The sequence below is a fragment of the Castor canadensis genome, chromosome X, assembly GCF_047511655.1.
Source record: "Castor canadensis chromosome X, mCasCan1.hap1v2, whole genome shotgun sequence".
NCBI classification, from domain to species: domain Eukaryota; kingdom Metazoa; phylum Chordata; class Mammalia; order Rodentia; family Castoridae; genus Castor; species Castor canadensis.
The window spans coordinates 111655248-111683039 of record NC_133405.1 but is presented as its reverse complement, the minus strand read 5'-3'; the positions used below and the strand labels follow the sequence as shown (position 1 = coordinate 111683039).

Sequence of the window (27792 nt, the reverse complement as noted above, 5' to 3'; positions counted from 1 at the left end):
TCAGTATTGACATTATAACCATCACAGTGTTCTCACCTATAATGAGGGAAAAAACAAGCTGTAGGGAAAGCAATTTTATTTTTAAAATATTATAAGCAGAATATTGCACACATCACTTCTACTTCCCCTATAATGATTCAAAGTTAGAAAAATGGCCACATGTAGCTTCAAGGCAACTACCTGGGAGTTCATAGTTCATGCTCTGCTGAAACATTGATTTTTGTATTGCTCAAAAGAAAAAAAATTATGAGAGAAACAATTTTTATAAACTTGTAGTAGTTGAAATACCTTTTAAGAAATAATTGATCTGAACAGATAGTTCTAAGATTTAATAATATAAGCACTGAGAATTGTTTTTCAGTGTTTATATGTGAGTTGCATAGTGGAAGCTAGACTGAAGTAACTTAATACAAACGATCCTATAAAATTGTTATCACAAAAATGTAGAAAAAGTATGGATATGTAAATTTAAGGTTGTTTTCTTCTATGCACCATTATAACTGTATCATATGTAAAAAGATAAAATGAATATGTACTAACGTCAAGAAACAAAAGAACCAAATATTAATATAATAAATTTTATCAACTACTTAAATATTATACTAACCATGTGTTCTTTCATTAAACAGATTATTTCTTTTCATGTATCATTGGTTGATGGTGATAATATTTTATTTGGGATTTTTCCTCTATTACACTGAGGCTATTGAAGTAGATTTTCCTATTTATTAAAATGTATTTTTCAGATGTAGGGATCAAAGTTTTGCTAACATCATAAAATTAATTGGGAAATATTCCTCCTTTTGCTATCTTTAAAAATAATTCAAGATTTCAGTTTTTTTTATAAATTAACTGATAGATTTCTCAAAGAATGTCATCTGACACCAGGTTCTCTATTTGAGAAGATTATTATGAATATCATGCAATTTATATTCTCTGTTGTTTATTTCATTATATCAAATTTTCCAAATTAATGTTATAAAATGATATACTTATGTCTTGCTAATATTTGTGGCAAAGTATATTCCACCTTTTAAATTCCTGATATTGGAAGTATGATCTTTCTTTTACTGTTCACTGACCAATTATTCTAAGTAGTTATAAATTTTATTAAAAATATTCTAAGAACCAACTTTGTTTTATTTTCTCTATTCTATATTGTTTTCTATTTTATTAATTTTTGCTCGTATCTAACTTATTTCTATTCTACATTCCCATATATACAATTTACAAAACACGTAATTACAGTTTTACTTTTTATTATTTCCTAGTGTGTACATTTCAAGGCTAACAATTTTTTTCTAAACACTGTTACAATCGCATTCTATGTTTTAAGTCTCATTTCCAATATCATTTGGCTCATACTATGTTATGCTTTGTATTTTGTCTTCTTTCATTTCTTGGGTTACATAAAGCATTAGTGCCTAATTTTTAAACTCTTGAAGGTTTCTGTATTATTATTTTGCTTTAAATTTGTTTCTTAATTCTGCTCAGCATAGGTATAATTTAAGTATAGTTCCTATGAAATTATTTGGACCAGAAGAGTTTTTGATTTCTGATATTTTCAGATTTTGGAATAATTACATATAGATAATGAGATATCCTTGATATGACACCCACATTTAAAAACAAACTTTATGATTCATATGTACCTTATACACATTGCCTGAAAGTAATTTTATACATTTTTACTATGCTTACATTTTGACTGAGACCTCTTGTTACTTGATGTCAGATGTGAAATATTTCACTTTAGCATTGTGTCGGCGCTCAAAAACATTCAGGGTTTTAAGCATTTCCAATTTTGGATTTTCAGATTAGGAATGTTCAGCCTATAATTATAACCAGTATTATTTAAGGGCTATGAAATTTGTTGTAACCTACTTCATAACTGAGCACATAATCAAATACAGAAAATTTAAGCTGGGGACAGGTAGCTCACACTTGTAATCCTAGCAGCTTGGGAGACTGAGAATAGGAGGATCAAAGTTCGAGGCCAGCTGGGACAGATAGTTTGTGAGATCCTATCTTCAAAATACCCAGAGCAAAATGAACTGGAGATGTGGCTCAAGTGGTAGAGCACCTGCTTTGCAAGTGTGAAGCCCTGACAATCTCCAGTCACGCATACATAGACACACATACACACACACACACTGAGAGAATATACAAATGTATATATATATATATGTGTATGTGTGTATAAGTATATATAGATATATACAGAGTTTTAGACATTATTAAAATATAATCCCTACAAGTTCTTTATTAAAGTGTCTGACTCAAAAAGAACAATGAAGAGCATACCTAAAAATTGTGTATTAAGGTATGATAATTGTGTTAGCATTTTTAATTTTAACACTTTAATTTTTATATCCTTACTGAATATTTTACCTAGAAGGTACAGTTGTGAGTGCTACTTATTAAAGTTTTGGGATGTAAACTTCTGTATATTTTGAGCTTTATAAATTCCTTTCTTTATATACTTGCAGAATATAAAATCAGAGCACTCGGATTAATTATAGTTATGTCTCTAGCTCATTGTCTTTTTTCCTTAGGAGATATTGTTACAATTAATAATGATTCTTGATGTTATGACATTTTCGATTGAAATTGGAATATCTATACAAGTCTGTTATGTTTTCATTATATGCTTTTAGTACTGGTTTATTTAAAAGTATATGATCATTGTATTTAAAGTTTGTCTCTTTTCAGCAGTATAGAGTTAGAATTTTATCCAGTCTGAAAATCTTTGTCTACAAGGTGGAGGAGTTAGAGATTTTAAAGACGATGTGATTATTAATATAGTTGTTAAATCTATCAACAAACTTTTCTATCTGTTCATATTTCCCACATACCTTTTTCCTATTTTTCCAGCTTCATTTTTGATTTTATATATATATTTATTATTATTGTGCAGAGGTACATTGTGACATTTATAAAAGGTGACTTCTTTTTATTAATCAGTATTTAACTATTCCATTTTATCTTTTATTTGTTATTTTTATCATTCTTCTTTTAATGACTATACTAGAAATTATAAAAGACTTTGTAGATTTATTAATATCTAACATGAATTTTTAATTTTAACGTGTCCCAAATGATGCATAGGTCTTGGAACACTTAAAACTAATTTGAGCTCCATTCATTTGAATATTACATTTTTTGGATATTAATTCTACATGTCCTAAACCTTATATGCCATCATATTATTCTTTAGCATATTTGATACACTTTTAAGTTGACCTACATATTTATCTTTTCATGACTCTTCATTCCTTTTTTATATCTGTGCTTTGAACTTGAATTATTTTTTATTAGCCTTCGCTGATGATGCTTCTTTAGAATTGCTTTCAGATAACCGTTACTATAGAGAATGTATTTATTTTCTCTGTATTTTTCCTTTCCACATGCAAACATCTTCATTTCATATTTTGGAGGATATTTTTCATTTGATTTATGACTAATTCATCACTTATTTTTAGTTACCACTTTAAAGCTGCTAATTTATCTTCTAACTTATAAATCTTCTGATAAAAAATCTTAAAATATTTTTGCTCCTACTTATTCTTTACCTGGTAGGTCTTTCTATTCACCTTTGATGTTCAGCAGTTTTATTATAATGTGTCTATGTTTGGGTTCTTTGTGGCTATCTTGCTTGGGCGTGTTTAGATATTCATAAATCAGTGGCTTGATACATTTCCTCATCAGTCATTGCTCTTCAAATACTGTTTCTACCAGGATCTGGACTCCAATGACTCAAATGTATGTTTTTAAAATTTTTCTCACTGGTACCTTTCAGTCTGTTCATTTTTCCCAATCATTTTCTATCAGTATGAGGTGTTTTATTGATCGATTTTCAACTTCTATTACTCTTCCCTCTTATTTACATTCTACTGTGTTGCTTTATCAGGTGAGGGATTTTTGTTTTGTTTTTCTTTTGTCATTGCATTTTTTAATTTCTAAACTTTCTATTTGATTTTTTTTATGTGTTCTTTTTTCTGAAGCTTTGCTTATTTATTTTAAAAGTTTGTGGATGTTTCCTTGATGATTTTTATAATAGCTATTTTAAATCTTTAAAATGTTTATGTGATTGTTCCAAAATCTGCATCATCCCGGCATTTGGTTATGTCTCATATGCATGTACTGGTTTGTTTATCTTGAATGTTCTTATTTCAGTCCTAACAAAAATGTTGATTTCTTTCTTTTGTTTTGGAATGCAGTTGAGTTCAAGCCAGGCTATGGTTCCAATGTCAGCTCAACTTGAGAACCATTTGTAGTGCTAATCTAACTTATCCAATTATGGGCCACTTCCCTGGTACCTGAACCTTAGTCTATACATAATTTCAATTTTCAAAGTTTTTGCTATACAGAATAGGATCATATCCACTGCATAAACCATTTAGGGATACACCCTGGATCTCACAAACAGTTATGTGGGGTTAAGTCCCTAAGCACCTGCTTCTTGGTGGTATCTCCTTTCCCTATGGCTACTTTATTCAGTCCTCTGTCCACAAAACTGGGATGTGACTCAGGAGTGCACTTCTGTGATTCTAGATGCATGAGAGGAGCAAAGCTGTGAGCAGAAAAAGACAAAAAGAGAAATAAATTTTAGATAAACTCTTGAAATAATTGATCTAGTGAACACAGATAAAGGTTCTCCTCCAGCAGGTTTTGGTTTGTTCTACTTCTGTCGCCACAGAATTGCTTGGAGACTGGAGGGAGAGAGAAAAGAGAGAGAGAGAGAGAGAGAGAGAGAGAGATATGAACATACAAATTTCCACACTCTCTGTATACTTCCACTATTCTTTTTCCTCTACCTAGAGCTAGAGGACTTCTAGAAGTTTCTTTCTGTACCCTGATGTCATTTTAATTAATTGACATGGGGCTGGGAGATACTGGTAGAATAAAAAATGGCAAACTCACCACCGATTTGAGATGTTTCAAATTCCAGTGTTCTACCATGATCAGGCTGCTGCTTTTTACTTTTTAAATTTTTATTTATTTATTTATTTTTTATTATTCATTTATTCACATATGCATACATTGTTTGGGTCATTTCTTCCCCCTTCCCCCCTCCCCCACCCTTTCCCTCCTCTCCCCTCTCCAGGCAGAACCTGTTCTGCCCTTATCTCTAATTTTGTTGAAGAGAAGACACAAGCATAATAAGGAAGACAAAGCATTTTTGCTAGTTGAGTTAAGGACAGCTATACAGAGAGATTCCTAGCATAGCTTTCATGTACAAATGTGTTACAACCCAAGTTGATTCATCTCTAACTGATGTTTACACTGGTTCCTGATCCCCTTCTCATGTTGATCTCTGTTGTTTTAAGGTTTCTATATTAGTTCCTCTGGAGTGGGGACATCAAACACTTTCATGTTTTGGGTTTTCTACCTATTTCCATATCTCCCATATGTGCTCTCCCCTTGTCATGTGACCTAAGTCCAACCACATTGCTGTATTTGTCCAATATCTAAAGTCCGCATATGAGGGAGAACATACAATTTTTCGTTTTCTGAGCCTGGCTAACCTCGCTCACAATGATGTTCTCCAGTACCATACATTTATTTGCAAATGATGAGATTTCATTCTTCTTCATGGCTGAATAAAATTCTATTGTTTATAAATACCACATTTTCTTGATCCATTCATCAGTACTGGGACATCTTGGTTGTTTCCATAACTTGGCTATTGTGAATAGCGCTGCAATGAACATGAGTGTGCAGATGCCTTTAGAGTAACCTGTCTTGCATTCCTCTGGGCATATCCCCGGGAGTGGGATTACTGTATCATATGGCAGATCTATGTTTAGATTTTTAAGAAGTCTCCATATTGTTTTCCAGAGTGGTTGCACCAGCTTGCATTCCCACCAGCAGTGTACGAGGGTTCCTTTTTCCCCCACATCCTCGCCAACACATTTTGTTGGTGGTGTTTTTGATGATGGCTATTCTAACGGGGAAGTGGAATCTTAGTGTGGTTTTGATTTGCATTTCCTTTATGGGTAGAGATGGTGAATATTTTTTCATATGTTTTTTGGCCATTTGAATTTCTTCTTTTGAGAAAGTTCTGTTTAGTTCAGTTGCCCATTTCTTAATTGGTTCATTAAGTTTAGGAGAATTTAGTTTCTTAAGTTCCCTGTATAATCTGGTTATCAGTCCCTTGGCTGATATATAGGTGGCAAGTATATTCTCCCACTCCAAGTATACACTCCCATTCCAGTGTTCATGGTAGAACACTGGAATTTGAAACATCTCAAATCGGTGGTGAGTTTGCCATTTTTTATTCTACCAGTGGTGGTCTCTTCAGTTTCGACACCATTTCTTTTGTTGTTCAAAATCTTTTTAATTTTAGGAAGTCTCATTTGTCTGTCTTCTCTCTTAGTTGCTGAGCTCAAACAATGCTGAAATGAACAAGGCGGTGAACATATCTATTTCAGATACCAATTCAAATTCCACTGGAAATACACCTAGAAGCAAGAGTACTAAATAATTCTAATTTTAACTTCTGAGGAACTGCCCTACTATTTTCCAAAATAACTAGTGACTATTTTAATACCCTATGGCATAATTCAAAATCACTAGAAGAATAGATTTTTAAATACTCTCATTACAAAAATTAAATAATGAGATAAAGTGATGAATATATTATTTATAGTGATAAAATCGTTCTACAATGTTAATACAAAAAAGTCACATTATACTTTATAAATATATAGTCACTATTTGTCAATGAAACAACTTTAATAATATTGAAAAAATAAATTTCAATTTGCTACCTAATGTGCTCTGTCAGGTTTTATAGACGTATCCAATGAGAAGAAAGTTTGTTTTGTCTTATAGAAAGAATTTCTAGCTTGTCCCTTGTATTTCAAGCACTCTACAATTATTCTTTTGCTTTTGCCATCTTCTTTTTTTCCTCATTTTTACTTCATGGTTTTTATATTTCCATTTATTCTTTGAGATAAAGGGGAGCTGAGATAGAAATTGAACAGGAAATGCACATTTAGAAAGTATACTTTTCAATACATAGAAAATAAACAATGATACACAAATTGCAAAGGGACAATGAATGCTTTGTATAACACCAAACAGAAGGGAAAGGTCAGAACAAAACATTTTAAATTTCAAAACATCACAGTACAGAACTCTTGATCTTACTTTGAAATTTTCATTAGTATTTTGGTCTACCTTACATCTCACTAGGAGTTACTAGCAAATAAGTATATCTTCACTTCATGTATTAAACCATATCAAAATCATATGGATACTCACACTATAAAGGGAATATTATTTTAATGTAATATGCATAGTATATATTCACTGCAAAGATACATTTTCAGCATCAAGGTGAAATAGAGGTTTTGCTTATATTAAGAGAGATTAAGTGAGAAATAATCTTTAAAATGTTGTAATAATTGTAAAACTTTTAGTTAATATATAATTTTTAGTTATATGTAAATATTCCAGTATGATAATTTATAATAAATACATAACAATAGTTTAAACAGTTTTAGGGCATTTCATTTTCATCATAAAGTCAGTACATGGAGGAAATACAAAGTTAAATTGTATTATAAGTGCACATTGAAAGTAAAAGCCAGTAATGTCTAGCCCAATAAGATTGCATTTCAATAAAATTTGCTTAAGAACATTATAAAAGCAGTTTAAAGGCACTGGATGTCAAGGCAGCCCTGAAAGAAGAGTTTAGTAACTCTGATACTTTGAAAAATATATTAATATGATTTAGAAATAGATTATGTACATCAAAAACATGGCTAATGTGATTATTGATTTTCTATCTATATATTCTAGGTGTTTTTATGATGGCACATGACAAATATACAACACCCAGGATATATCAAATTAAGAAAGAATTAGTAAATCAAAAATTAGGATTATCACAATGCAACTATGATATTTACACAATGTCCATTTATTTTACTAAAACTAAATAATTAATTTTTTACACAGGAGCGTTTTTAAATTTTTTCTATTTTTCCTATAACAAATAATAAAATTCTTATTCTTAATGCTTTCAATAAATGTAAATTTCAAGTCACATATTGCAAAAAACTGTAAGGATGGACTTATAAAAATCAGTATGGAGTTTCCTCAAAAACTAAAAGTAGATCGACCATATGATCCTGCTATATCATTCCTGGGCATATATGCAACAGAATGTATGTAAGTCAGCATACAATATAGTTACCTGTACAATGATGCTTATTGAATCACTATTCACAACAGCCAAGCTATGGATTCAGCCTTGGTGTCAATCAACCAATGAATAAATAAAGTGTGGCATATATACACAATGGGGTATTATTCAGCCATAAAACAGAATGAAATTATGTAATTTGTAGGAAGAAGGATGCAAGTGGAGAACATCATGTGAAGTGAAATAAGACAGACTGAGAAAACAAATCACATCTTTTGTCACATATGAGGACTACAAACCAAATAAAAATTTTATTTTGAAAAAGTTTTTATTTTTTATTAATTTTTAAATTTTATTGATTTTACATTTACTTACATGTGTGTACATTCTTTTGGCCACCTCCCCTACCCCCTCCCACCTCAGAGCAGAACCTGTTCCTCCCTTGAAGAAAAACATATAAGATAGAAAGAAATACATAGAGTTTTTGCTAATTTGAGATGAAGATAGCTATAAAGGGAGATTCCTTGTGTTGTTTCCATGCTGCACATGTGTATTACAACCCATATAGGTACATCTCTACCAGACCTCTTTGCTACTTCTTAGTCCTCTTCCCATAGTGGCCTCTGCCAGTTTAAGATTACTATATTTGCTCCTATACAGTGAGCATATCAACTACATTAAAGTTTTTGGTTTCCTTCCTTTTCCCTATCCTCCTGTGCACCATCTCCAATTAGTATGTGACCCATGTCCAATAATATTGCTGCATTTGTTTTAGGTCTATAATCTTCATATGAGGGAGAACATGAGATTTTTGGCCTTCTGAGCCTGACTAACTTTGCTTAAGATGATGTTCTCCAGTTCCATCCATTTTCTAGTGAATGACAAAATTTCATTCTTTTTTCGTGGCTGAATAAAATTCAATTGTGTATAAGTACCACATATTCTTAATACATTCATTGGTAGTGGGGCATCTTAGCTGTTTCCATAGCTTGGCTATTGTGAATAGTGCTGTAATAAACATGGGTGTACAGGTGCCTTTGTAGTAACCTGGGTCACATCCCTTCAGGTATATCCCCAGGAGTGGTTTTGTTGGATCATATGGCAGATCTATTTTTTGTTTTTCAAGAAGCCTCCATATTGCTTTCCATAGTAGTTGTACTAGCTTATATTCCCACCAGCAGTCTATGAGGGTACCTTTTCCTGATCCTGACCAACATTTGTTGGTGGTTGTGTTTTTGATGGTAGCAATTCCAACAGGAGTGAGGTAGAATCTTACTGTAGTTTTGATTTGCATTTCCTTTATGGCCAGGGATGGTGAGCCTTTTTTCATGTGTTTTTTTGGCCATTTGGACTTCTTCTGTTTAGTTCAGTTGCCCACTTCTTTATTGGTTCTTTGATTTGGGGGAGCTTAGTTTTTTGAGCTCCATGCATATTCTGGTTATCAGTCCCTTGTCTGAGGTATAGCTAGCAAAGATTGTCTCCCATTCTGTGGATGGTCTCTTCAATTTAGAGGCCATTTCTTTTATTATGCAGAATCTTTTTAATAACATGAAGTCCCATTTGTCCATCCTTTCTCTTAATTGCTGAGCCACCTGAGTTCTCCAGAGGAAGTTCTTGCCTATACCTCATGCTTCCAGTGTAGTCCCTGCTCTTCATTGTATTAACTTCAAGGTTTCAGGTCTGATATTAAGGTCTTTAATCTACTTTGAGTTGATACTACTTGAGTTACAAACATCATCTAATTTCAGTTTTCTGCAAGCAGATAACCAGTTTTCTCCAGCAACATTTGTTGAAGAGACTGTCTTTTCTCCATCATATGTTTTTGGCAACTTTGTCAAAAATTATGTGGGCATAGTTGCATGGATTCATTTCTGGATCATCTATTCTGTTCCACTGGTCTTCATATCTGTTTTTGTGCCAGTACCATGCTGTTTTTATTGCAATGGCTCTGTAGCATAGTTTCAAGTAGGGTTTTGTGGTACATCCAGCATTGCTCTTTTTGTTCAGTATTGCTTTGCTATTCTTGCTCTTTTGTGTTTCTAACTCTGTGATGAATGTCATTGGGATTTTGATGGGAACTACATTGAACATGAAAACTGATTTTGGTAGTATAGCCACTTTTACTATATTGATTGTGCCAGTCCATGAACTCTTTCTTCTTTGAACTCTTTCTTCTATATAGTTTGTATTTCTTGTAAAGGTCTTTTACATCCTTTGTTAAATTTATTCCTAGGTATATGACTTTTTTGAGGCTGTTGTAAATGGAAAGGTTTTCTTATATGCTTTCTCAATCTGTTAATTATTAGAGTATAGAAAGGCTAATGATTATTGTAAGTTGATTTTGTATCCTGCTATGTTGCTGAAGCTGTTTGTGGTGTCATGTTTTTGGTTTAGTTTTTTGGGTCTTTTGGGTATAAGATCATGTCTTCTGTGAAATGAAATAGTTTGACTAATTCTTTACCTTTTTGTATTCCTTTTATTTTTTCTTCTTGCCTTATTGCTCTGGTTATTAATTCCAAGATTATGTTGAATAGGATTGGGGAGAGTGGGCACCCTCATCTCATTCCTGAATTTAGGGGAAATGGTTTCATTTTTCCCCATTAATCATGCTGTTAGCTATAGGTTTTTCATATATAGCCTTTATAATGTTGAGGTACATTCCTTCTATTCCTAGTTTCTTAGAGCTTATAGCATGAAGTGGTGTTGAATTTTATCAAAGACTTTTTCTGCATTTATTGAGATGATCATGTGGTTTCTGTCTTTTCTGTCTTTGCTTCTATTAATGTGCTGTATTGCATTTATTGTTTTACATATGTTGAACCATCCCTGCAAGCCTGAGAAGAAGCTGACTTTGTCATTGTATATGATCTTTGCAATGTATTGTTAGATTCAGTTGACCATTATTTATTGAGGTTTTTTGCATCAACATTCATTAAGAAAATTGGCCTGTAGTTCTCATTGTTGGATGTGTCCTTGTCCAGTTTTGCAATGAATGTAACATCTACTTCATAAAATGAATTAAGTAGGATTCCTTCCCTTTCTAGTTCATGGAAAAGTTTAATGAGTGTTGCTATTCATTCTTTTTTAAAGGTCTGGTAAAATTCAGTGGAGAATCTGTCATATCCTGGAGATTATTGGTGCTTCAACTTCATTATGTGTTGTAGATTCTTAAAGGTGAGTAATATCCTCATGATTCAGTTTAAGATGGTCATATGTGTCTAGAAATTTGTCCAGTTCTTGTAGATTTTTCCAATTTACTTGAATAAGGGTTTTGAAAGTGGTCCCTGATGATTCCCTGGATTTGCTTGGTGTTCAATGTTATCTCGCCTTTTGATTCTGATTTCACTATTTTTGGTCTTTTCCCTCCTTGTTTTAGTCAGATTTGCCAAGGGTATGTCATTCTTGTTTATTTTTTCAAAGAACCAGCTTTTTGTTTTGTTGATTCTTTGTATGGCTTTTTTTTTGTCTGTATGTCATTGATTTCAGCCCAATTTTATTATTTCTCTGATTCTGCTTGTTTTGTGTTTAGCTTGTTCTTGTTGTTCTAGGTGTTTTAGATATAGCATTAGGTTATTTATTTGAAATCTTTCTGTGTTTTTAATAAATGTAGCCATGGCTATAAGCATAGCTCTTAGGACTGTCTATCTGTGTCCCATAGTTTCTGATAGGTTATGTTTTCATTTTCATTAAATTCCAGGAAATTTTGATATCCTCCCTTGTTTCTTCTATGACCAACTAATTAGTGAGCAATGTGTTGTTCAGCCTCCAATTGTTTGAATATTTTCTGCTGCTAATTTTGTTGTTGAGTTCTAGTTTTAGTGCATTGTGATCAGATAGAATGCATGGGATTATTTCTATTTTCTTATATTTGCTGAGGCTTGCTTTGTGCCCTAAGATATGATCTATTTTGAGAAAGTTCCATGGGCTGCTGAGAAGAATGTATATTGTGCTGTTGCAGGGTGGAATATTCTGTAAACATCTGTCAGGTCCATTTGATCTATAGTATCATTTATTTCTAGGATTCCTTTGTTGATTTTGTGGTCTGGATGATATATCTGTTGGTATTAGAGTATTACCCACTACCATTGTGTTGGGGCCTGTATAGGATTTTATGTCCTTTAGTGTATGTTTAATGAAGTTGGGTGCACTGACATTGGCTGCATATATTGATAATTGTGATTTCCTCTTGATGTATTGCTCCTTTTATTAGTATGAAGTGACCTTCTTTGTCTCTTTTGACTAATGTAAGTTTGAAGTCCACTTTGTGTGATTTAAGTATTTCTCCTGCCTGTTTCAGGAGCCATTAGCTTGGTAAATCTTCCATCCATTTACCCTAGGCTAGTGTTTATTTCTGTCAATAAGGTGGGTCGCTTGTAAACAACAGATTGTCAGATCTTCAATCTTAATCCAGTTTGCCAAATGGTATCTTTTCATGGGGGAGTTCAGTCCATTATCTTTCAGGGTTAATATTGAGAGGTATGTAGTGATTCCTGTCATTCACTTGTTTTTGTTGTTTAAAGATTTGAGTGTTTTCATCTGACTCAGTACTACTCTCAGAGTACTTGTCTGTTCTCCTGAGGAATAATATTTCCCTTACTTTTGTAGTTTTGTTTATTTTTTTTTCTGTGTGTAGAATTCCTTGAAGAGTCTTCTGTAGTTATGGCTTGGTGGTCATATATGGTTTTAGTTTCAGTTTACTGTGGAAGACTTTTATTCTTCCATCAATTTTGACTGGTAGGTTTGTTGCAATTGTTTTCTTTCAGTGCTCAAAATACCTCACTCCAGGCCCTTCCCTCTTTTAAGGTGTCTGTTGAAAAATCTGCTTATATTTTGATGGTTTTACCTTTATATGTCATTTGTTTTTTTCCCCACTTACGGCCTTCAGTATCCTTTCTCTGTCTTTGTGCTTGTTTTTTTTTAATGATAATATACCATGGAGAGTTTCTATTTTGGTCAAGTCTGTTTGGTGTCCTGGAGGTTTCCTGTACCTAGATGGGCAACTCTTGAGATTTGGGGAACTTGCTGCTATTATTTTATTGAATATAGTATGTATACCTTTGCTTTCCATCTCTTCTCTTCTTCAATGCCCATGATTCACAGGTTTGGTCTTTTGATGGAGTTGCTGAGTGCTTTCATATTCCTTTTGCAGCTCTTGAGTCTTTTGTCTAAGACTTCTTTTTTTTTTTTTTAATATCTATTTCATATTTGAGCCCTGAGGTTCTGTCTTTCTCTTGTTCTAGTATGCTGGAGTGGCCTTCCACTGTATTTTTCATTTGATTTCAAAGACTTTTAATTTCCAGGGTTTTTGCTTGATTCTTTTTTCTGATGTTTTCTGTATATTTTTTCCACTCCTCTTTATATATTGTGCTGTTTTCTTTAATCATTGTTCTCTTTTTTTATAGTCTCCATTGTTTCACTTTGGAGTTTGTTGAAGTCACCTCTGATTTCATTTAGTTGGTTTTTTTTGTCTTCTCAATTTTTTTTATTTTTGGTGTCATTATATTGCTTGAGTTCATCCTGTACATTTTGTTTAACCATCTCCTTTAGCTTCTCCATGAGTATCACCATGAGCTCATCCATGATTTGCTCTTTGAGATATTTTTTGTGGATGTCAGGAACTCATTGGTGATAGTTGCCATTTTTCTATTGGGGTCAGGAGCTGGATATTCATTTTCTTCATTTCTCACTAAATTCTCTATTGAATTGTTGGTCTTCTAAGCAGTGGAATTTCCTTGTCTTCTTCTCCTCATGCTTCTAATTTGTGCCATGCTCCTATGATATTGATTTTCTAATTCATGGTTTTAATTGCCTATATTCTTTCCCTTGATTTAATTACTGTGTTGTGACTGGCTTAGTCATTAACTAGATTGATGTCCCTGGCCAGGTTGTGTAAATTATCAATAACAAATTCTCAAGTCCAATGCCAGACACTTAGTTTACATACTATATAGAGAACCCTGTGGTGATAATATGTATAAATAGTGGGAATGGGGGAGGCAATGGTTGTTTAGATAGAGATAGAAACTTAGAAACTTGGATAATTTAAAAAGGTGGCACAAAAAAGGGGGCAGAGAAGGGGGTATGGAGTGAGTGGGAGAAGACATATGGGGACTATAGTGTTTGGGGGCCATTGTGTGTGTTATGGTGTAGTTCAGTTGCTGTAATAGAGGGAGCTTTTATCAGAGATTACTGAGGGATGGGGATGTATATGGTTGGTATAGTAGGCTGGTCAGTGGGGTCATAAGTGCAGAGAAGGGAGGAGTATTGGGGTGAAAGGTAGGGGAAGGTAAGGAGGGGAGGTGAAGTCAGGGGGAGAGAGTGGATGAAAAGAGTCAGAAGGAATATTTCTGGGGGGGGACAATTGATTGTATCATAAGAAAAGTTGAGAGAAAATAGTAATAGTAAAATTAAGAAAATAGTAATAGTAAAATTAAAAATACTAAATAAAAAAAGAGAAAAACAATCACAATATCAAAAGTCCAGTCAGTTCAGTGAAAGTTCTGGACTTATTCCTTTGGTATCCAATCCAGATATTGGTGCTTATGACTGTTGGTTTCTCGGTGTCCCTGTCTCTTCTCAAGGTTGGTATTCTGGGCTATATAAGAAAGGGTGCTGCTCCTTTTGTCAGACACCTTGGTGTGGAGAGTTAACTGGGTTTTTTTTCCTGCTTTCCTTGGTCTGATGGGCTATCTGTTACAAGTGAGATCTCTGAAATAGTCTAACCAGATGGCTGGCTTGGAGCAGTAGGTTACTTCTGCACACAGGGCAAGTTACAAATGGGATCTGTGATAACTCACTACCAGTTTGTGCAAGGTAGTCAGATTTGTTGTTGTTTGTGCAAGGCCACAGCTGAACCCACTGTCTCAGGATATTAGCTCAGTGATCTGCCACACTCCTGTTCTGGGAAGTTTGCTTATCTCCCCACCCCTGCTCTCAGCCTTTGTTCCTTGCCCTGCTCCTGCTTGAAAAGTTAGGCTCTTTGCCCCACCCCCATTCTCCCAGGTTGGTTTAGTGTTCCACCCAGTCCCCACTGTCAGTGGTAGATTACAATTCACTCACTATGTTTTTCAGGTTTGTTTGGGTGAAGAGTGCAATCTGCCCATGAGCTTGACTGGATTATGTTTGGGGGGAGCGGATTGTGTGGTGTGTGACACTCGCCTGTTGGATTTGCAGAATTACAAAGGCAGCTGTGTAACCAGGCAAGCAGGAGAAAGGGAAAGCAGCTTTCGTCCAGGCAGACAGCTTACTGGTACTGGGTTTAGCCCAATGTGGGTATAGGTAGCCTTTCCATGGGTTAGGTTTCTAATACATCACAGGATACAGTTCTGTTTGATAATCTATCTTCTGCTTTTTGGGAAAAAAAACAGAAAGAAAGGAAAGGGAGAAACAGCCAAGGGGCTTTTCCCAGAGCAGACATGCCCTATTGTTTGTGCCACACTGGGATTTCCCATATGTCAAGTGCAATTAAAAGTTGTTTTAAGGATCAGCCCTTGAATTTTATGTGTACCCTATGTGTTGGCAGTTATTTATTGCCAAAAAGAGTCAGAATTACTCAAATGTCGCTCCTATGTCTCAAAGTGATTTCTTATTCCTTCCCTTATCCACCATCTTGGATCCTGATGAAGTTTATTGCAAAGAAATGAGAAAGTCTTTTAGAAATAAAGGTTTAAATGATAATAAATAGATAGTTATTCAGAATCATAGTTGTACATCAAACTATAACCTTATAATAGATAATTTCAGTAAAAAAGATTTAAATGATAAATAAATAGATAATTATTCAGAATCATAGTTGTACATCAAATCACAACCTCATAATAGATACTTTCAGTATAAATGAAACTGGAGTATGGATGCCAAATGATATGGGTGAGTGCAAAATAATAGTCTCCAGAAGCTGAGTTTTATGGGCAATGTTCATGATATTTTCACAATTGTCCACTAATTTATTGATCCTTCATTTACATGACAACTGTGTGGATTTTGGAAGAAGTATGAAAGACTACTATTTTCAATATTTCAACCTAATTCAACGAATATTCATTGAACCACTTATGTATTCAAGACACTAGAATGGATACAAAAGAGATAATGAAAACTGCCCAAGCCCTAAAGCAGCTTTTAAACTACTGAAGTTGACACATGGCACCATTAAATAAGTAATTAACTTCTAAAACAAAATAAAAAAGAACATGAATGTTGGAAAATTTCCATGAAAGGGAATATCAGCCTCTTTTTCTGTCATTTTTATTTTTTTAAAAAAATGACTCGTGACCAACATATTTTATTGCCATCTCTGTGTGAGATTCTGCGCCATTGAACCATGTCTTCAAAGAATTTTTAACCCAGAAAAATATCAGACAAGTTTACAAATACTGTGACATAAGGCAGAATATTATACATTACAAATACAAATTAAAAGTGTAACGTTTCAGAGAGCAGAATTATCACAAGTAAATAAAAAAGATTTAGGAAAATGGCATGACATTTAAAACACTGAATTTTGAATAGTGTCCAAAGAAAGTTTAGGATTTTAGTTGTCTGGAACAGACAGGAGTAACACAACCAGTAGGAAACAATAGGAACAAAAACTTTGGAGGCAGGAAAATCACAGGGCTTATTTTGCATGCAATAAACAAGTAGTAAATAAATGACAAAAGTGAAATGAGAGTGCTATACTGAGTATTTTGGCCTAAAATTCAGGTTGAAGTGCTGTTTTTACATCTCAAGGTTAGTGAAATGTCATTAAAGGTTTAAGAGGTAACAGTTTGATTAGAGCTGTGCTTTAGGAAAATAAGTGAAGTAGAAAGTTTTCATGGTAAATGAAAATGGGAAAATATTAAAAATAGGGAGATAAATACCTTTGATCTCATGTATTTTGATGCAATTCTGTTAGGCAACTTCAAATTAAGTATCGTTATGTCTTCTTAGAGACTTTCTTTTATTACGTGTTGCCATTCTTTTTTTCATGATTTCCCTTGCTCTAAAGTCTGCTCTGTGTGAAATTAGCATACTTATTCAGCTTCTTTTTGATTAGTGTTAATATTGTATACCTTCTCTGTTATTTACTTCTAATATATATTGTGTACTTATATTTAAAGTGAGTTTTCTGTACAAAACATATATTTGGATTTTATATTTGATCCATTCTGACAATCTCTGTTTTTTCCATTAGTATTTATAGACTATTGACATTTAGTATGACTCTTTATACAATTGGATTAATATCTATTCTATTTGTTCTATTTTGTATTTGTTCCCTTAAGTCTTCATTCCATTTTGGGGTTTTTAAATTTTGTTTTCATCTTTGAGATGTGGTTTTGCACAGACTGTTGTAGAACCTGAAATCTTCCTGCCTTAACCTCCCAAATGCTGGAATTTCAGGCTTCTGTCACTATACATGTCTTTTAATTCATATTTTAGTCTTACTATGTTCTGCCATTTGTGATCTTAATTGAGTACTTTATATGATTTCATTTTATCTCTTTTCTTAGCATATTAAACTTCTTTTACACATATTTACAACTTATCCATGTTGTTACATAAATAATACTATAATGTTTCCCAGAATTGCCATGCACCTTATAAAATCAAAGTATTCCTTATTGCTCAATTCTATGCCTTCTATTATTGCTGTAAATACTTCAATTGTACATAAGCTATAATCCTCAAACACATTGTCTCTATTTTTATGTTGAACAAACTGTTATATGCATGATCAATTAAGAGAAAGATAATTAAACCATTTTACAAATAAGTCTTCTCAAATGCACTTCCATTCTTTATGTTGATTTGAGATATTACATGATTTCCTTTCTTCTTGAAGAAATTACTTTAACATTTCTTATGAAATAGGTCTACTGGCAACAAATCCCTTAAATTATTTTTAAAAAGTATTTCTTGTTCATTTTTGAAGTATAATTTCACAGAATAACAAATTGTATGATGTTTCTTTTCTCTCAGTACTAAAAATTTCACTCCATTCTGTTCTTGACATATGTAGTTTCTAAGATCAGACATAATTCTTATCTTTGTTCCTCCATAGGTAACTTGTCCTCACTTCTGAAATTTTTCAAAAGGGTTACTTTTTCATTTCCACTGCCAGAAAAGAAGTATGAGAGAAGATTTTTTTCTAGTCTTCACTTTGAGAACATGGTGGGAATTCTAGAGATAAAATTCACAAAAAATAAGCACATGCTCTTTATACTAAGCCCCTTTTTTACACTATATTCAAGAACAAGATAAGGAAATACCTTCTCACCAATCTTATTTGGTGTTCCACTCAGTCTTGATAAATACAATAATATTAGAAATAAAACATAAAGCTATGTAATTCAAAAGAAAAGAGTACAAACATTATTGTTTTTGCAACTAGCATGACTGCCTATACAGAAAATCATAAGGATGGACTGAGGATGTTGCTCAGTGGCACAGTGCTTGCTTAGCATGTGCGAGGCCCTCGGTTTTTTGGCATGAAAAAGAAAGAGAGAGAGGAGAGAGAGAGATAGAGAGACAGAGAGAGAGAAGAAAGAAGAAAAGAGGGAGGAAGGAAGGAAGGAAAGAAGGAAGGAAGGAAGGAAGGAAGAAAGTAAGGAAGGAAATAATAAAAATTCAACAAATAAGTCCTGGGTCTAAAAAGAGATTACAGCATGTTTGTAAAATGCATCATTAATATAAAAAAGCCTTTCTTTCTTATGAATCAACAATGGAAATTTAGTAAATGAAGTTAAAAGCATAATGCCATTTACATGAAGACAAAAAATGAACTATTTGGCATAATATTACAAAATATGCCTAAAATCTACATCCAGAAAATGTAAAAGCTGAATAAAAAGTCAAAGAGCAAATTCAATAGAGTAATGTTCATGTTCACAGTAAATACAATATTTTCAAGATTTCAGTTTTTCCAATCTTGAATAGATTTAATGAAATTCCAATAAAGAGTCCACCAAGTTATTTTGTGACTATCAAGAAACTGATTCAAAACTTTTAAAGAAAGGCAAGAGACACAGAATAACCAACACAATTTTGAGCAACAAAGTTGTAAAATTGACACTATCTGATTCAGCACTTAATATATAGCTACAATCATCAAGGTATGGTGTTATTGGCCGATGAGTATGAAAAGATCCATGGAACATGAAATAAATTCCAAAAACAGATCCACATACCCAAAACAGTTAATAGATCCTTGATAGAGGAAAAATGAAATTCAATGGATAAAGAATGTTATTTCCAAACAAATGGTACTGAAATAATCAAAACAACAAACAAAAGAAAACAAAACGAACACCACTGACAACAGGTATTGGTGAGGATGTGAGGAAAAAGAACCCTCGTACACTGCTGGTGAGAATGCAAGCTAGTGCAACCACGCTGGAAAAAATATGGAGGCTTCTTAAAAATCTAAACATAGATCTGCCATATGATCCAGCAATCCCACTCTTGGGGATATACCCAAAAGAATGTGACACAGGTTACTCCAGAGGCACCTGCACACCCATGTTTATTGCAGTGCTATTCACAATAGCCAAGTTGTGGAAACAACCAAGATGCTCCACTACAGACTAATGGATTAAGAAAATGTGGTACTTAGACACAATGGAGTTTTACTCAGCCATGAAGAAGAATGAAATCTTATTATTCACAAGAAAATGGAGGGAACTGGAGAATATCATTCTGAGCAAAGTTAACCAGGCTCAGAAGACCAAAAATCGTATGTTCTCCCTCACATGCAGACTTTAGATCTAGGACAAATACAACAATGTTGTTAGACTTGGGTCACATGCTAAGGGGAGAGCACATACGGGAGGTATGGAGATAGGTAGGAAACCCAAAACTTGAAAGTGTTTGATGTCCCCACTGCAGAGGAAGTAATACAGAAACCTTAAAGCAACAGAGGTCAATATGGGAAGATCAGACACTAACTAGTGAAACGGTTAGTTAGAGATGAATCAACTTGGGTTGTAACACATTTGTACATGTAAGCAATTCTAGGAATCTCTCTGTATAGCTATCCTTATCTCAACTAGCAAAAATGCTTTGTCTTTCTTATTATTGGGTATGTCTTCTCTTCAACAAAATTAGAGAAAAGGGCAGAACAGGTTTTGCCCAGAAGCAAGGGGGGTAGGGGGAGAAGGAGGGGATGAGGGCCAAGGGGAGAAACAACCCAAACAATGAATGCACATGCGAGTAAATGAATAAAAAATTTTAAAAAAGAAAACAAAAGAAGATCTGTATATGCAAAATATCTATGCAGAGACCTTTCATGTTTTACTAGAATGAACTCAAAATGCATCATAAATCTAAATGAAAAACTATAAAACTCCCAGATGATAACATAAGGGAAGTACTCAGTGAACTTGGCTTTTTAATGACTATATATAATATCAAAAGCATAATCAATTCATGAAGAACCAAAGTATATAAAGAACTCTTAAAACACAACAATAAGAAAACACACATCTTAATATTAAAAATGAGCAAAATATCCAATCAAAGAAAACCTTATCAAAGAACAAATATAAATGAAATTAAGCACATAAAATATGTTCAAGCTGGGTGCCAGTGGTTCATACCTGTAATCCTAGCTACTCAAAGAAAACCTTATCAAAGAACAAATATAAATGAAATTAAGCACATAAAATATGTTCAAGCTGGGTGCCGGTGGTTCATACCTGTAATCCTAGCTACTCAGTAAGCAGAATTCAGGAGGATCTCAGCTCAAAGCCAGCCCAGGTAAATAATTCACCACACCCTATCTCAAAAAAAATCACAAAAAGTGCTGGCAGAGTGGGTCAAGATGTAGGCTCCAAGATCAAACTCCACTGTTGCCAAAAAAAAAAATGTTCAAAATGCATTTCCTTAGGAAATTTCAAACTAAACATAAATGAGATAGTACTATATACCTCTTAAAATTGCAAACACCAAAATGTAGTCACCACCAAATGCTAACAAGGATATGAAATTGCAGGAACTATGATTCATTTCTGGCAAAACTGCAAAAAAACACATCCAATTTTGAAGACAGCTAGATAATTTATCATAAGCAACTGACTTTTAATGTAATATCTAGCATTCACGGTCCTTTGTTTTTACATCAAATGTGGTGAAAATTTATGTTCACTCTAACATTTTTACACAAATGTTTATTCATCATTTCCAAAACTTGGAAGCAACCAATATGCCTTTCAATAGGTGAATGGATAAACAATCCATGGTAAATCCATTCAGTGGAATATTATTCAAGGAATAAAAAAGAATGAGCCATTAAAGCATGGAAAGACATTGAAAAATGCATATTGCCATGTGAAGTATGCTAATTTGAAGAGGCTGCATATTGTGTGATTCTAATTATATGATATTTTGCAAACAGCAAAATTATGGAGATAGTAAAAATGATAAGTGATTTCCAGCAGCTGGGGGGAGTGAGGAAATATGTAATAGGTGGAGCACAGGGAATTTTAGGGCAGTGAAAATATTCCTCTGCTGACATCAACACATTTACATTGTGCTTAGTTTTCAGTAGTTTTAATATCTGATCAAGTATTATTTATTAACACCAAATTTTTTCCTAGTGTTGGTAGTAGCATTTTGGATAGCTCTGTTTCTCTTTGCAATTATTATTTCTCCAGAACTATCTTATAACCCCTTTCCTGTGCTTTGCTCCTCTAGTATCTAACTAGATATAGTGAGACAAATTTATGAGAAATTATTTTTGATTCTAATAAAAATTCAGGCTATCTCTACTCTGAAGTAACCTCATTGTAAAACAAACAACATTTTCCTTTTTTTACTGCTAAGATGACTAATTTTTCTGTTATTTTATTAATGTCACCAAAATCCTCCATGTTGACATGTCTATTTAATGGTAGTCCAGTATCATCTTCTTGTTCTCTTAGCAGCATTTGTCATAATTATTCAGTTAATTCTTGTCTAAATGCTCATTTTTTGCTAGTTCTTTTTCTTTCTTTTTCATGGTGATGAGAATGGAAGCCAGGGTCTTGCACCTGATAGGCAAGCACTCTACACCAAGCTTCAGCTCTAAAGGACAATTTTCTTTAAATTAATACATATTAATTGTACAACATGAGGGGTTTAATTGTAATTCTATACATGCATAGTACATACCTTGATCATATTTGCCCCCTCTAACTCTTTCTTATCCTCCCTCCCCACTTTTAAAATCATTCTTATAATTTTAATGGGTTTCATTATGGCCTTTATCATACAATAATACAATAAACTTTGATCCTGTTCGTTCCCCTTGACCAATCTTTGCCTTTTCACACCCTGCTAGTTATACTCCTAATATATACCCCTTTTATGTTAATGTCCTTTTGAAGTTTTAGATTTCATCTATAAATGAAAACTTAGGATCTTCTTTCTTTACTCTCGTCTAATTTCTGTTTGCTTTTTCTTTGCTGGGTTGTCTTTCTCTACCCTATTTCTGAATGTCAGAGATTTAGTTCTCAGGACTTGCCTTTCTTAAATTTCATTTTTTTGAGGTTTAGAACTTTATTTTTAAAAATATATCTTTTATTCATATGTGCATGCAATGTTTGTGTGATTTCTTCCCCCTCCACCCCCCTCCCTTCAAGGCAGAAACTGTTTTGCCCTTATCTCTAATTTTGTTGAAGAGAGAGTTTATACAATAATAATAAGGACCAAGGGTTTTTGCTAGTTGAGATAAGTATAGCTATAAAGGGAGATTCCTAGCATAACTTCCATGCACATATGTGTTACAGTCTAAGTTGATTCTTCTTGAACTTACCTTTTCTTTAGTTCCTGGTCCTCTTCTCCTATTGGGCCCAGCCTGAAACAGAGCAGATAGAAGTTTCATTCTTTATAAGTCTGTCTTTTTGGAATATCATTCATTTGCACAGTTCTAACTGTTTAGTATATACCAAATCCCCACATTTCTCTTTTTTAAAAGCTATTACTCTCTCTTTCTTTCTCTCTCCAGCCCTCTCTCATCTCTCATTTATCTGTAAGTTAATGTGTCAAACTATGTTATTGAGATAGCCCCTGAGATTAACATATCTAATGTGGAATGTTTGATTGACCCTTATAAAAATATTTTTCTTCCAGACATCTTCCTCTCAAGAAATGGTCCCAGGCATGAACAATCAAGTCCTGTGAGTCATTTCCAATATCTACCTTATTCTTAATATATCTACACTATGTAGATTTTATTTCCAAGTCACCATCATTTCTTCTTGAATGACTGATGCTTTTTCCTAGAACTGTCAAAACAGTAACTAGGACTATCTTGACAATGAATATCAGATTATATTACTCTCTTTCTTATAACTTGTTAATGATGTGAATTTTTATTCTCTCTATGTTTAGCATAAGATCTTACCACAATGTGGGCTACCCATGTCCTCCTCACACAGTCTATTTCCTGAACTATGTAGGGACACACATTAAATAATTGAATGTTTCATGTATCCCCACATTTCAACTTTTAAAACTAATTTTATTGAAAATATACCATATGTCGGTCCCTTTTCTAAGCACTTATTCTTCAACACAGTCTTAATTTACTAAATATGAAAACTGAGGGATAGAGAGTTATAGTTTAAAGTACCTGGCCAAAATCACATAGTAAGTGGCAGCTTTCAAACTCAGGACAGTCTGACTCCAAAACTTACATTAATTATCAGTAATTATATTATACCACTATTTTAGGGTCTCTTTCTTCTGTATTACTATAGTAGTTTTCATACATTTCATACATTATTATCTGTTTAATACTTTGTTTTTCTCGTGGTATTGTAAGCAACTTGGAAGCAGGAATAGTATAAGTAACATGTATGTCAGCACTCCATAGTCCTGACAAAGAATAACATTTGCAAATGCTTTGAATTATTGTTTGAAAATTTTCAAAGTTTTACCTTGAGTGTGAATTATGAAAGAAAGAGCATGTTTTTTATTTGCAGGATATGACCTTATGTGTTATATATGCTGTATACATGCTGAGTGGTCTTGAACAAGCAAATTCACTAAAAATCTGTAAAACTCAGTTCATAAAATCTGTCAAATGATAATGCTAGCAATAATTTTAAGTTTTTGGCATTGCACATTAGTGAAATAATAGTGCTTATGTTACATAAAGTATTACTGAATCCTTCCTTAAAATCCTATGTAGGGAAGTATTCTGAATAAGTCTGATACAGTCATTAAAAGAAATAGACTAGAAATGCCAAAACTAAGTGTTTCGTGCATGACACACAAATTCAGCAAATAAAATGAGGGTATATATATATATATATATATATATATATATATATATATATCAAAAACTTGCATCAAGATCATTCTAATCATATGTTAGACTTTAGTGCTTTATTAAATTGTTCTCTTTTGGTTTACAATTTAGTGGAAATAGGTTATTTTCACATTTTCCTTAGATTAATATGTATCCTGATTCACCAGGAGCATCATAGACTAACTGCAAGCCCTATTATTTAGCAGAAAATATCCTCTGTTTCTAACATTGTCAGTTCAAAATAGAAATATTAGTGAATTTCAAAAACCCATATTTAGATGGAGAATCTACATCATTACCATTCTCCCAGTTTTAATAATCTGTTCATCAGAAATGAGAACTTCTAGGAATCATGGAGAGTGGGAAGTGAAAACAGAGGTTAGAGGCCATAGAGTAGGAACCACTAGTTATTTCCACATAGTGAGAAACAGTGGTAGAATTTCTTGTTTCTATGCCATAAACACATGATACTCAAAAAGCATGCATTTAAAAAAATCAGTTTATCTAAGTTATAACTGTTTCTCTCTAAAATGAAGAGGGTCATACTTGTGGTTTTTTTTTCATAAGCATTTTTGAACCAGTAATGGGAAAAGATTTCAAGATCAGAAACATGAAAAACATTGTTAAAAGCTTATATTTAAAACAAACAGTATGATAAAATTCAGCAGATAATCCCTCAGGTCCTGGACTTTTCTTTATTTGGAGGCTCTTGATTGCTGCTTCAATTTCTTTTTGTGTTATTGATCTATTCAGGTGGTTAATACCTTCTTGGTTCAGTTTTGATTGGTTGTAAATTTCTAGAAATCTGTCCATTTCTTCAAGATTTTCAAATTTATTAGAGTATAGGCTCTCAAAGTAGTCTCTGATGATTTCCTGGATTTCCATGGTGTTTTTTGTTATCTCCCCTTTTGCATTTCTGATTTTACTGATTTGGGTTTTTTCTCTTCTCATTTTAGTCAGATTTGCCAGGGGTCTGTCAATCTTATTTATTTTTTCAAAGAACCAGCTTTTTATTTATTGATTCTTTGTATGGTTTTTGTTGTTGTTGTTTCTATTTCATTTATTTCAGCCCCTATTTTTTTTTATTTCTCTCTTTCTGCTTGTTTTGGGATTTGCTGTTCTTGTTTTTCTAGATCACTGATTTGAGATCTTTCTGCCCTTTTAATATATGCACTCATGGCTATAAACATTCCCCTTAGAACTGCCTTCTCTGTGTCCCACAGGTTCTGGTAGGTCGTGTTTTCATTTTCATTAAATTCCAGGAAACTTTTAATTTCCTCTATTATTTCATCAATCACTCATTTGTCTTTGAGCAATGTGTTGTTCAGCTTCCAATTGTTTGCATATTTTTTACTGTTGTTTTGTTGTTGATTTCTGGTTTTAATGCATTGTGGTCAGATAGAATGCATGGGATTATTTCTATTTTCTTATATTTGCTGAGGCTTGCTTTGTGCTCTAAGATATGATCAATTTTTGAGAAGGTTCCATGGACTGCTGAGAAGAATGTATATTGTGAAGAAGTTGGATGAAATATTCTGTAGATATCAGCTAGGTTCATTTGATTTATGGTGTGATATAGTTCTGGGATTTCTTTATTGATTTTTTGTTTGGGTGACCTATCTATTGATGATAGGGGAGTATTAAGGTCTCCCACTATCACTGCATTGGAGTTTATATATGTTTTTAGGTCCTTCAGAGTATGTTTGATGAAATTGGGTGCATTGACATTGGGTGCATATAGGTTGATAATTGTTATTTCCTTTTGGTGTATTTCCCCTTTTATTAGCATGGAGTGTCCTTCTTTATCTCATTTGATCAACATAGGTTTGAAGTCTACTTTGTCTGAGATAAGGATTCTACCCATGCCTGTTTTCAGGTACCATTGGTTTGGTAAATCTTCTTCCAGCCTTTCACTCTCAGCCAGTGGTTATTTCTGTTGATGAGGTGGGTCTCCTGTAGGCAGCAGATTGTTGGATCTTTCTTTTGAATCCAGTTTGCCAACCAGTGTCTTTTGATGGAGGAATTCTATCAGACGTTTAAAGAAGAACTAATACCAACTCTCCTCAAAGTGTTCCACAAAATACAAAGGAAAGGAACACTGCCTAACTCATTTTATGAAGCCCATATTACTCTCAATCCAAAACCAGTTAAAGACACCAACAAAAAGGAGAACTACAGTCCAATTTCCATGATGAACATCAATGCAAAAATCCTTAATAAAATAATGGCCACCCAAATTCAACAACATATCAGAAAGATCATTTACCATGATCAAGTCAGCTTCATCCCAGGGATGCAGGGATGGTTCAACATTAACAAATCTATAAATGTAATACAGCACATTAATAGAAGCAAAGACAAAAAACACGTGATAATCTCAGGAGATGCACAAAAAGCCTTTGATGAGATCCAACACCATTTCATGATAAATTTCTAAGAAAACTAAGAATAAAAGGAAAGTACCTCAACATTATAAAACTTATATATGACTAACTTACAGCCAACATCATACTTACCAGTGAAAAACTGAAACCATTCCCCCTAAAATCAGGAACGAGACAAGGGTGCCCACTATCCCCACTCCTATTCAACATAGTACTGGAATTCCTAACCAGAGCAATTAGGCAAGAAGAAGGAATAAAAGGAATACAAATAGGTAAAGAAACTGTCAAAATATCCTTATTTGCAGATGATATGATCCTATACCTTAAAGACCCAAAAAGCTCTACCCAAAAACTCTTAGACACCATAAACAGCTACAGTAAGGTGGCAGGATACAAAATCAACTTACAGAAATCATTAGTTTTTCTATACACCAACAATGAACAAACTGAGAAGGAATATATGGAAACAATTTCATTCACAATAGTCTCAAAAAAACCCAAATACTTAGGAGTGAATTTAACAAATGATGTGAATGACCTCTACAAGGAGAATTACAAACTCCTGAAGTAAGAGATTGAGGTAGACTACAGAAGATAGAAAGATCTCCTGTGCTCATGGATTGGTAGAATCAACATAGTAAAAATGGCTATACTACCGAAAGCAATCTACATGTTTAATGCAATTCCCATCAAAATCCCAATGACTTTCATCAAAAAGATTGAAAAATCTACCTTAAAGTTCATTTGTAAAAACAAGAGACCTCAAATACCCAAGGCAATACTCAGCAAAAAGAGCAATGTTGGAGGTATCACAATACCTCACTTCAAACTATATTACAAAGCAATAGCAATAAAAACAGCATGGTACTGGCACAAAAACAGACATGAAGACCAGTGGAACAAAATAGAGGACCAGGAGATGAATCCACACAACTATACCCACCTCATTTTTGACAAAAGTGCCAAAAATATACGATGGA

General features: G+C 33.4%; 1 long non-coding RNA gene across 1 annotated transcript in view; it reads right to left on the bottom strand.

Moving 5' to 3' along the window:
* LOC141419750 (uncharacterized) overlaps positions 1 to 27792 on the bottom strand; it is a 190047-nt gene that overhangs the window by 49364 nt on the left and 112891 nt on the right. The window contains exon 2 of the long non-coding RNA XR_012444410.1: positions 22929 to 22970. This is a non-coding gene — a long non-coding RNA (uncharacterized lncRNA). The remainder of the gene's footprint in view (positions 1 to 22928; positions 22971 to 27792) is intronic.